Here is a 12987-nt window from a genome sequence, read left to right as displayed (position 1 = left end):
AGCTAGATAATTCCTGAAGTCATGCATAAGCAACAAATGTTTTAACTTTGCTTAAACTCTGCCCTACCATCTTTATGGAGTAAATAATCTCTCCTAGATAAAATAAAGTCTCTCAGAGTATTGTGGTGGATGATCTTTGCTCCAAAAAATATGGTCAAAAGTAAAGGGTTCAAGAACTCAGACCAGACCAAATTCTATAAAATCATACACAGACTTTACTAACTTTACTACAAGAGAGAAAAACTCAAAATAATTACACAGATTAAAATAGCTCAGAAGGTAAGAAAACAACAAATAGTAACTTATCCAGCTAATTAACATAAAGGCTTACACTTAAATCTCAGTAAGCTGAGCAATGGAACAAGATGCTGTCAAAAGCCCAAATAGATGTTGACCTCAGCTTGGCTGGATGCTGAGAGCTCCCACCAACTCAGCTTTTATGGGGGACTTAGACCACGGGCGTTCACCTCTTCCACCCAGTTACCTGTGACACCAGCCCTGAAGCCTTAATGGGAGACAGCTGCCTGTAAGCTAATTGTTTCTGAGGTTCAGTCTAACCTATTCCCATAAACCAGTCTTAAAGGGGCGATATCACCACAACTATGTATTGCTACCTGTTTACCATGTTCATATTACTCAAACTATTGGAATTCCAGTGCTAGAAAGATTTGTGTACACTGTTGATGCAGAAAGATACTTCAGCTTCATTGTCTAAGGTGTGGTTGGGATCTCTGGCATTTTGGAAGTTAATAGGAACTCTAAAGTTTGCTGCAGCAGAAAACCTGAGAAAGACCACCCTCTTTCTTCTGTAAAAAGATAATAGAAACAGGGCAACCACTGCAGGTTGTGGATTGGGGACTTAGGATGTCTTCCTTATCTCTTATCTTTAGGCTGCCACTTGTCTTTGCCTCAAAGCATCAGCAGTGGGACGGTGTCACATTGCTGCCCTCTGGACAGTGGCTGTGGGCAAGGCAGGATGGGGCAGGGCAGCTGTGGCAAGGTTGGCGCTGCATGGATGCAGTGGTGTGAGTACCAAGTGAGCTCCTCACCCTTCACTGTTCTGGTAGGTAGCGGTGACACTGCTCTTGGGAGAGCAGCTGCAATGGCAGCTCCTGACCAAAGAGGACTATGAAAGCATCCATGTCAATGCAGTCTCCTAGCAAAAGCTTCCTATACATATAGAGGACAGGCTTGCTAATTTGAGCAATTTTGCTCTCACCACTGGCTGCTACCTTCTTGCTGCCCTTTTGGTTTTCTAATCCTACTTTCCTTTGTCTTATTTCACCACCTTGCCTCAGCTGGATAGTAGCCTGCTCTGATCTTAATTAAAATAGCCAGTGCAGGTCTACTGAAATTTCACAACATCTGCAAAAGCTTCCAAGGCCGGCTATTCTGCCGGCAGCAGATAGGCCTTGTCTGTGTCTCAGCTCCTCCCCATTGAAAAGCATCTGGGTCTGACATACACTTCCACTGCAGGCCTTATGGTGAACTTCATAGAGGGAAAAATCAGTATAGAGGATGACAGGGCCTCCTGTGCCGTGGAAGTTGGGCAAAAGCTTGGTGCTCTGTTTTATTGTGGTTGAACTGTTTGGTTCAACCCATCTCCCTGTACTGTGAAGAACTGTGTCAGGGGTGGGGGGAGACAGGAAGAGCTGGTGCAGAGGCAAATGCAATTTCTTTTCATGACAATGTTTGGTCCTTAAGACATGGGTGAAGGCTTTAAAGGAATAATAGATGACACTTGCTATATAATTACAAATGTGGCATCAAGTTTCAGGAACTGGGCACTTCCCCAGTTCTGGTTTGTAGGTGGTATAGCCAATCATATTATGTTAGGACTGAATAAGGATCTAGAGAGTCTAAGAAAAATTGCACATGTCTAACTGTCCCCATGTCCCGTTTCCCTAACCCTGCATATTCCCTGCAGAGCTAGTGGTGGAGCTAGAACTTTTCATTCTTCTGAGGGATGCCTTTGGCCCCTCGGCCATCAGACGTAAAGCAATTAATGCTGTGAATCCCCTGTCAGCCTTTCCCTTTCTCTTATGGCCATGTCTGCCAATGGTAGCAAACTGCACCTCTTCCCTTCTTGGAAGCTTGCGACTGGCCCCCCTCACGCAGGAAGGAGATGCCTGCTGCTTTCTGCTGCTTAGGGCGCATTGTCTTAGAATGTGTTTTCAGTGCGAGAGTTTAGCCCTGGGATGTTTGGAAAACAAGAGGACCTCTGAGCATTCCCATCAGAAAATAAATAATCATTAGTCAGTTAGGACTTGCCTCAAAATCAGAGCTCTGTTCCCTAAAAAAAGTTTAAATTATGTGCAAAGGCCATCCAGGTTCTTCACCAAGAACAGATGTCTCTTATTCTGCCTAAGTTGATTATGGTTTTGCTAGTCATTGGGAGGGTTGAGGAGCAGTGAAAGGCACAGATGCCCTGCCCCTCAACTTCAAGGGAGCAGCTGCTGTTCCTAGAAGAGGCCTTGAGTGCATCAGAGAAAGGTGGAACACACATTCAATTATAATCATAATTCTCCTGGGTTGAATCCAAAAGCTCCCTTCCTTTAACATATAGTCTTTCTACAGATGGAAGGAACCCTTCCAATAGAAAAAACTCCTGTTGAAAGAAAGCAACCTTTGGATCCAACAACATTATCAATTTACAGCTTCTGAGATTTCAGTCAGCATTGCCTACAGACCAGTGGAGTAGCATGGAGGGCCAGGGGGGCCACTGCCCCGGGTGCACAATTGGGGGTGAGAACCTGGTGCCCCCACCCCTGAGATCCTGTTGTTCCCTGCTGGCAGCGAGGCCTGGAGAGCACAGAGGGTGAAGATCCCCTTCCGTGCCCCGCCCCCACCCGGCGAGCGAGCGAGTGCCTGCCTGCAGCATCCGCAGCGAGGGCTGGATGAGTGTGCTTTGCACCCGCCAGGGCCACGTGCCCTCGCACTCGCCCTGGGTGCTGACAAGCAGTACTGCGCCCCTGCTACAGACTGTCAAGAATATCTACACAGCAACAGGAGCTAGAAACTTGCTTTCAAAGAAAAACACCGGCAATTCTTAGGCAGTTTTCTGTGCCTGATGCAAAATTCTGCCCCCCATTGGGATCTGTCTGTCTGGGGAAACAATAGAGGAGTGTGCCTTTGAGTGTGAAGTCAAACTGTTGGAAGGTTACTGTGCCTGTAGAGACCAGTGTGGGAGTGACGTGTTGTTGTTTTTTTTAAAAATATAATTTTTTATTGGTTTTACAAAAAATTTTGAACAATACGAAGACATACAAACACGTATAGTTTCATAACTTTTTTTCATAAACCTCGTTTCTCGGACTCCCCCATACCTCCCTTTTCTGCATCCCAATGTCCAAAATTTTCCAGCAACTTTCAATTAAATCTGTCAAACATATGTCTTCTTAATCTTTCCTTCAGTCTAATCTTATATCGCTGTAACCCTTTCTTTCTCAAAACCTCGACATTCTAACATTCATCAAGTCTATTATAGTCCTTAAGATAGATTTTAAATTTCTTCCATTCTTCTTCTGCCGTCTCCTTCCCCTGGTCGCGGATTCTGCCGGTCATCTCAGCCAGTGTCATATAGTCCATCACTTTCATCTGTCATTCTTCCAGAGTGGGTAGATCTTGTGTCTTCCAATACTTTGCGATGAGTATTCTTGCTGCTGTCGTAGCATACATAAAGAAAATTCTATCTTTCTTTGACACCAATTGGCCAACAATGCCCAAGAGAAAGGCCTCTGGTTTCTTAGGGAAAGTACATTTAAGTACCTTTTTCATTTCATTATATATCATTTCCCAGAAAGCCTTAATCTTCGGGCACGTCCACCAAAGGTGATAAAAGGTACCCTCGGTTTCTTTACACTTCCAACACTTATTGTCAGGCAAATGATAAATTTTTGCTAGCTTGACTGGGGTCATGTACCACCTGTAAATCATTTTCATAATATTTTCCTTTAAGGCATTACATGCCGTAAATTTTATACCGGTGTTCCACAACCATTCCCAGTCAGCAAACATAATGTTATGACCAATGTCCTGTGCCCACTTAATCATAGCCGATTTAACTGTTTCATCTTGTGTATTCCATTTCAGCAGCAAATTGTACATTCTTGACAAATTCTTAGTATTGGATTCTAACAATTCAGTTTCTAATTTCTCCACCTGGAAGCCAATTTTCCTATCTTGTTTGTAAATCTCCATTATTTGATAATAATGGAGCCAATCTCGTACTTTAGGTTTCAATTTCTCATGACTCTGTAATTTCAATACATTCATCTTAATAACTGCAATTCGGCCTAACATTGACAATTTCAAATTTGACCATATTTCTAGATCTTTTTTAATTTCTGACCAACATTTTTCATAGTTGTCTTTATACAAGTTCAAATTTTTAGATGTCAGGTGGACCCCTAGGTATTTCACCTTCTTAACCACTGTCAAACCTGTCTCTTCTTGAAATTTCTCCCTCTCCATGACTGTTAAATTTTTTTCTAAGACTTTAGTTTTTTGTTTATTCAGTTTGAATCCAGCTACCTGGCCAAATTGTTGAATTATCTCCAACACCCTTTTCGTACTAGTGTCTGGCTCTTGCAAGGTCAATACTAAGTCATCTGCAAAGGCCCTTAACTTGTAATGTTTAGCTCCGACCTGTACACCTTTAACCTGCTGGTCATTTCTAATCATATTCAGCAGCACCTCCAGAACAGAAATAAAAAGCAATGGGGAAATTGGGCACCCCTGTCGTGTTCCTTTTTCTATCTTAAGCTCCTCAGTTATCACATTATTTACAATCAACTTAGCTTTTTGTTCAGAGTATATCGCACCCATACCGTTCTCAAATCCTTGGCCTACCCCCATCCCATGGAGATTCTTTTTCATAAAACTCCAAGAAATATTGTCAAAGGCTTTCTCCGCATCCACAAAGATCAGCACTGCTTTGGTGTTTATGTTCACCTCTAGCAGTTCCAAAATATCTATTATATTCCTTACATTGTCTGATAAGTGCCTTTTTGGGAGAAAGCCTGCTTGGTCCTTATGAATCTTCTCCATCAACACTCTTTTAAATCTTTTTGCCAAAATATCTGCAAAAATTTTGTAATCCACATTAAGTAATGATATTGGGCGGTAGTTCTTAAGTTGAGTCTTTTCAGTCTCTGTCTTTGGTATGAGTGTAATATAAGCTTCTTTCCACGACTCTGGTGCCTTTTTCCCCTCTAGAATCTCGTTGCAGACTTCCTTTAACGGTTGAACCAACCACTCCTTCAAGGCTTTGTAATATCTGGAAGTCAATCCGTCTGGTCCTGGAGATTTGCCCAGTTGCATGTCCTGAATGGCACCCTCTATCTCTTGTTCTGTTATTCTCTGGTTTAAATCCACCTTGCTTTGATGAGAGATTTTTTGTAATCCATATTTATTAAGGAATTCATCTATGTCCTTTTCATTTTGTGGCCCTTGAGAATATAGTTTTTTAAAATAGCTCAAAAAACAGTTTCTAATCTCGTTGGGTTTAGATATATTCTTTCCATCCACTTCTAGGCTTGTAACTGTATTTAGTTTCTGCCTTTTCTTCAATTGCCAAGCCAGAAGTTTACCACATTTATCTGCCAATTCAAATGTCTTTTGTTTCATTTGCTTTATCTTCCACTCAATCTCTTGATTCATCAATTCCATATATTGTGTTTGATATAACTTGATCTCTCTCAAAATCTCCTGGGACTTTGGTTTTGATCTTATTTTTTTCTCTCCTTCTTTTATCTTTTCCAAAATCTTTTCCTTCTTCTCATTCTGCTTTCTCTTTTTTATTGAATTTTGTTGAATCAGAAATCCTCGCATCACAGCTTTGCTTGCATCCCAGATCACTCTTTTTTCCACATCGGCCTTCAGATTTATTTCAAAATAGCCCTTTAAAGTTTTTTGGGGCCTTCATGTGGATCTCCTTATCTCGAAATAGGGTGTCATTCATCCTCCATCTAAATTGACCGGTTGTTGTAAGTTTCATTTCCATCTTCACGGCGTTATGGTCGGAGCAAGTTTTTGGGCAGATTTCTACCTTCTTAATCTTTGGAGCCATCCCACTAGTGATCCAGATTTGATCAATTCTGGTCCAGGTCATCATTGCTTGAGAGAAAAATGTTCCCTCTCTCTCAAGAGGGTTCCTCGTTCTCCATATGTCTATTAGGTCCATATTTTCAGTCATTTCAAAGAAGGTCTTCGGAAGTCTCCCTTCCTTGGAGATTGTCAGTCTTTGTGCCTTGTCCATGTTTGTAGAAACCACACCGTTCATATCTCCCATAATTATTACATTGTAATCCAAATAATCCATCAGAGTTTCATGAAGCTTCTTAAAAAATTCCGCCTTGCCTTCATTTGGTGCATAAACTCCAACTATTAAAAATTTTTCTCCTTGTGCTTGTATTTCAACTGCCAGGTATCTTCCTTGTTCATCTTTAAACATCATTTTTGGGACCCATTTCTCTTTTACATAAATCACAACTCCTCTTTTCTTGACTTTGTCCAATGAAATAAATTCTTGTCCTAGTCTTTTGTTTATAAGTAGTTTCCTGTGTACCCTGGTTACATGGGTTTCCTGTAGGCAAATCAAATCCAATTGTTCTCTTTTCAAAATATGAAACACTTGGCGTCTCTTCAAAGGCATGTTCAGCCCATTACAATTCCAACTAAGGAATTGCAGGGCCATCTTGTTATTTTTCCGTTACTCCTCCGACCACTCCAAGTTGTTGCTCTTCCTCTGATGGTGGTGGGTTAAGTCCAAACGGTAGGTTCAGAATATCTAGTGCTCTCCTTTGTTCTGCAATTGGATCCACCGTTCCCTTCTGTAGGTCCTCTTGGTTTCTCTCCAAGAACTTCTCTTTATCTTGAATTGTCTTTATTTTCACCTTCTTTCCCTTGTAGTTAAAGGACAGTCCTTGTGGGAACTCCCACCTAAAGAGGATGTTGTTCTTCTTCAGCAGGTAGACCAGATCCTTAGAGAAGGTTCTCACCTCCAAGATATATTTAGGGATGTCTTTAAAAATTTGTATAGGTGAATTTTCAATTTCCAAGGCCTTTTGGTAATGTAGTTTTAATATTTTGTCTCTTTCTTCCTTGGATCTAAGGGTAATCAGGCAATCCCTCGGAGTCTTTTTGTTAGGTCTCCTGCCCAATCTGAATGCTGTTGTTATCTTGAATTCTTCCTCCTCTAAATCTTCCCAAAAGTCAGCAAACTTTTGTGTTAGGAACTCCGCAAGGCTGTCCCCTTCGCTCTCGGGAATTAATCTTAATTTCAGATTTCTTTCCTTTCTCTGTAATTCCATCAAAGACAAAGTTGCATCATGTTCATAAACCTTTTTAGCAATCGGTTCCAGCTTCTCCTGTGTCTCTCCGGCAATGCTTCTGGCGTCCTCTGCAATTTTACGTGTTGCAGAGTTTTCTTCAATCAACCTGTTTATAGATTCTGTATTACTTGTCACACTTTTTGGGTTCAAGTCCAATCTCGCTGTTAGTTCTGTTAATTTCTGTGTATTTTCTGTACTCTGCTTTGTCAAAGTCTCCAAAGACTGATTTATCTTGAGTAACGCCTGTGTCACTGACTCCATGGAGGCAGCTGTCACTTTTTCTTGTCCTGCTGTTCCTGTAGGAGTTAAACTTGAGATTGAGCCTCTTTTCTTTTGTTGCTGTTGTTGCTGTTGTTGCTGTTTAGCTTTGGCTCTGGTGGTTATCTCTTCTGCTGGGCCACTCATGTCCCAAGGACGTTCCCACAAAAACAGTTCCCTGATGGAAAATCCCACTGTCTTAAACCGTTGCAACCGTTACTTTCAGCCCTCTAGGGGGAGCAAAACAAAATGTCCAAGTGAGGAAACAAAGAAATTAAGAGCAAGTATATCAGGAGGCTTGAAAATATATGCTGCGACACTTTTTCCAGTAGATACTCTTTCAACACACTCCAATATACTGTGGCAGCAAAGTCAAACAAAACTTCAACCATGTAACTTTCCCAGAAGTTTAAAGTCAGTTCAGTGCCCTAATGTCTTATTTGGCAGTCCGTTTCCAGGTATTAAGACAGCAGAAGCCTTTTTCCTTTTAGATAAATCGTGCAGTGGGGGTGATGCTGCCAGCCTTCATGTCACATTTGCAGACATCTTTGCAATGCGGAGCTGGTCTGCCAACAGGCCTGGTGCCTGAAGACAGCTCCACATAGAGCACATCCTTGGGAATCCTGCCATCTTCCATTCTGTGGATATGGCCAGGCCAGTGTAGACGTCACTGAGACAGGAGTGTGAACACGCTGGAAATATGGGCTTGGGGGAGCACATCTTTGTTAGAGCCTCTGTCCTGCCATGTGCTGCCTAAAATCTTCCCAACGCAGCACATGTGCAAGACTCCTGGTGGTTGTAAGTTGCCCACATCCATTTCCATAAAGCAACAGGCTCATGCAAGCCTGGTAGACCTTCATCTTGGTATTGGTTGTTAGTGTCACATTCTCCCATACCCTTTTGGACTCCCCTGTGGTCCTATAGAAATGTAGAATGCACACAGCCCTCCTAAATGCTTGCAGGGTCACAGGACGGGAAAACCATGTCATACCTGTGCTCCAGGACTTCTTATTTCTAGAGTACCTGATTTCCTGGAACGTTTGAGTTCTATATTCTCATTCTCACTGCACACACCTAGTTTAATGGAATCTGTTTCATAGAATCATAGAGTTGGAATAGACCACAAGGGCCATCGAGTCCAACCCCCTGCCAAGCAGGAAACACCATCAGAGGACTCCTGACATATTATCCTGATTAATAAACCCATAAGATATATTTTCAGCTTCAGGTCTGTGCTTGCCAATGGGAACAAACTAAGATCTCATACTTTTGATTTGTCATCACAATGAATGTTCTTTGCCAAGTTTTCTTTGTGCAGTCAGGTGTGGGAATATAAACTTTGCTGCCATTGTGAGGTTTCTGGCACATATTAGTGATGTAGAATGGGTGCTTCCCTCTAGTGCATTGGAAACCTATGAGTAATAGAGCAAATACAAATGTCTCAACTGACTGTCTTTTGTAGAGGAAGAAGGTAAACGGAGAGTTTCTGTGCACTGTAATTAAAAGCTTAAGGGAATTATGGGACAGCCACAGCAGTCAAGAGAATGAGCTGTGATGTGGGTGGTGGCTGGTTCAAATCTTACCTTGCCACACAGTCACTGCGAGGTCTTAAGCAAGGCACTTTCACTCAACTTGGTTTGTTAAACAAAAATCAATAAAATCCAGGGACAGACCACAAGGACTTAAGCAGTAGGTACAGGAGAGTTCAGTACCTGGACAAACCATGAGTCATAAAACATAGGCTAAACTATGGCTACAGCTCATGGTTGGTCTGGAGACAGCTAAACCACAAGTCCAGGATGACATGCTAAGCCAAGGTATTGCTTAGCTTGACAAAGCATGGTAGCAAAATGATGGGTGGATGGGCCAAGCGGCTGTGATCTATGCTAGAGAGTGTACCCTGGAGGATCTGGGCCAAGCCACTATTTGCTTTTTATTCTATTTATGGACAACCAGGTGCTAAGGGCAACTTGTTTGGCAATAGTCATGAGGCAAGGTGAGGTGGTGGCCTTAGATGGCAGGATCCACAGGGATAGCAGATCCCAATGTAGATCTTTATTCCCTTGTTCCTGATGTAGATCTTCACTCATCCCTGGTGCCATTTTGTGGTTTGCCTCAGGCGACAAAATGTATTGGGCCTGAGGATAGTGATGGGTTTCAAGGAGGCTTTGGAGCTGGGAGAGTCGCTAACTCTAGTGGAAGCAAGCAAAGAGTGTGTTTTGGACACATCAAGGCCAACATATTCGGAGTTGGAAAGGCCACTTTCTGCTTGGAACCCTAATCTGCCCACTGTGCTTAAGAGCTGAGCTACATATTAGCAGCCGCTTGCCGAGTAATGCCTTGTTTTGTGTTTTGAATGCTAAGGGCTTCCTCCAGAAGCTGCCTTATAGCTCTAGGATTTTCTGGACACTCAGAGGAGCACTTTCTTAGCCTTCCCCATCACCCTCCAGTCTCTGGAAGAATGGCAGAAGGCACTGTCAGATTCAGTCTAATTTTAAAAAATACAGCTACGAAAGATGTTTTGCTGAGGAGGGATTTAATTGTGGCTCCTTTCTGAAAGTGCTGGGAGAGGTCAACAATTCACATTTACTCATCTTAACTTCCTTGCAGGGAAGAACAGTTTGTGCAGGGGATCTTCAGAGTTCCCAATGAGCAGAACGCAGCTGCTCATCATGAGAGCAGCATAATGTGAGGTGTGTCTCCAGATTCCCACCATCAATTTAATCTTACTGAGGCTTCCTGAACCATGCTATTTATGACATCGGTTGATGGAAGAAAACTGCTTTGCAGGACAGCTCCTTTCACTCCTATAAAGCTTTGCTAAACCCAAGCCACTTACAGATCAAACCAGCCATTCCTACTTGATATGGGAATTGAGAGGAAGATCACTTTGTTAGCTGAGTTCCACCCAGCAAAGTGTGTGTCATAGGGTGGAGGAGATTGTCTGCATATATGAATAGGTATGTGCCTGGAAAAAAGACTCAAAGACCAATGCTAGGCATCGCTTTCAGTGGGGTGGATATTTCAGTGTATATTGCTATCCTCCTTGCAGTGCAACAAGTCCCATGTAAATGAATCTCCATTATAAACATGACTACAGCTGGATCTCACAGAATGAGAATTAGGAGATTTTAAGAGGGGAAGAGGAGATTATTAAATGATATCTTGAGATCAGCCAGAGAAACTGCAGATATTTCATATTCTTCCTATGGTTGCAAATGCCCATCACATGAGGATTAAAGTCTACATGTTCAGAATGTTTCAGACCAAAAGCATCTGGTTTTGTTTTGCTTGGTCTTGGCTAGCAGGATGGAAAGAACTCTTCAGCTCTTTCTTATGAAAGTTAGAATAAACTCCATTTTACATAAACTTAACTCTCAGCAGACTGGAAAACCGAATGGAAAAGGAATGCTGGCATGATAATAAAAGTAAATAATTTGCACAGATATTATCTATGTTAAAGTCTTAAGATTTAGGGTGTTCTCAATTGTAAATGGGGAATCAAAAATACAAGATTAGAACTGTCTGAGGTGTTCCATCTTGCTGTTTAATCTCCTGAATAGAATACCTGGGAAGCTCAGAGAGGCACAGCTCTGGACCCAGACATTTTGCTGCCCTGGGCAAAGAAGAAGAGAGCCTCTCCCCACTGCACATACATAAGTCAACTGGTCTGGCAATAACTTACTTTAAAATTGGTGATGGGACAGTGTTCTCCACTGCACCTCAGAACAGAAGGCTAATATGAGCACAGAGTAAGATGCAGGACACTCCCAGGTCTGGCTCCAGCAGAGGACAGAGCCTGCATGTAGTTCAGCCTTACCATCAGCCTGATGAAAATCAACATCCTGGGTCAGAATGCCACCAGCACTGCACACATCAGCATTAGTGACCACACACTTGAGGTGGTAGAAGATTTTGTCTACCTGGGCTCCATCATAACCAGCAACTTCTCCATCAACGATAAGCTGGGCAAGCACATTGGCAAGGCAGCTACAGCAATGGGTTGCTTCTGCAAAAGGGCTGCCATACATCTAGGGTTTCCCAGACCTATCTGGGATTTGGATGTCAAAAACGGCATCCGGGGGGATTTTCCACAAGTCAGCAAAATGTCTGGGAAAACACGGACATATGGCAACCCATATTTTTCTGTCCAGATTTTCACTTTTTGAAATATGGCAATCCCAGATAAAAGAATGTGATACTAGCAACCAATACCAAGATGAAGGTCTACCAGGCTTGCATGCTGAGCATGCTCCTTTATGGCAGGAAGACGTGGGCAACTAACAACCACCAGGAATGATGCCTCAATGCCTTCTGCATGTGCTGGGTCAGAAAGATTTTGGAAGAAGAAGAAGAAGAGTTTGGATTTGATATCCCGCCTTTCACTCCCCTTCAGGAGTCTCAAAGCGGCTAACATTCTCCTTTCCCTTCCTCCCCCACAACAAACACTCTGTGAGGTGAGTGGGGCTGAGAGACTTCACAGAAGTGTGACTGGCCCAAGGTCACCCAGCAGCTGCATGTGGAGGAGCGGAGACACGAACCCGGTTCCCCAGATTACGTGACTACCACTCTTAACCACTACACCACACTGGCTCTCACATGGGCATCACATGGGAGGACAGAGTCCAAACAAAGATGTGCTCTCCCAAGCCCACATTTCCAGCGTATTCATACTCCTGTCTCAGTGACATCTATGGTGACTTGGTCATGTCCACAGACCTGAAGATGGCAGGACCCTGCATCAGCAGAACTTTACGCCTTCATCTGCCCCAGCTGCAACAAAACATGTCTCTCCTGTATCGATCTCTACAGCCACAGCAAGCGCTGTAACTCTCCAGAAGTTTGTCTTCATCCCTGAAGGTACACTCTTCCATTGTCTCCCTAGACAGATGGAAGCCAACCATTCTTAATTATAACTGACTTCTATTTTATTTCATTCCTTCATTCATTTAGTACATTTATATCCCGCCTTTCCTCAAACAAGCTCAAGGCAGCATACATGGTTCTGCTTCACTGTATCCTCACAACTACTAAGAGGGCCTCCTCTGCTAGCCTAGAGGGTTTGTAGGGGAGGAGAGGCTTTATTTTTATGCAAGTTGTTTTGAGGAGGCTTTGCCCTAAATCATGACTGATAAATTCTCATAACAAGGAAATATAGACGATATCAACACAGAATGCTTTCCAATCAGTTGAGAGGGGATCATGTGCCCTACCAGAAGAAAATGTTGCTGTCATGTGACTCTTCATTGAAGATAATTATTTGGTAAAGTATTCTCTCTCTTTGCACAGTCATTTCTACTAAAAGTGGCTCTAAAATTCTAACACATTGAAATAAAGACCTTTATCTCATGACTATCAGCATTACCAGCAGCATTTGACAAAAGTACAGTAAATA

Source organism: Podarcis vaucheri (assembly GCF_965113315.1).
Source record: "Podarcis vaucheri genome assembly, chromosome: 11".
In the NCBI taxonomy this organism is placed as follows: Eukaryota; Metazoa; Chordata; class Lepidosauria; order Squamata; family Lacertidae; genus Podarcis; species Podarcis vaucheri.
The sequence above is the reverse complement of the archived record's forward strand: the minus strand, read 5'-3'. Positions refer to the sequence as shown.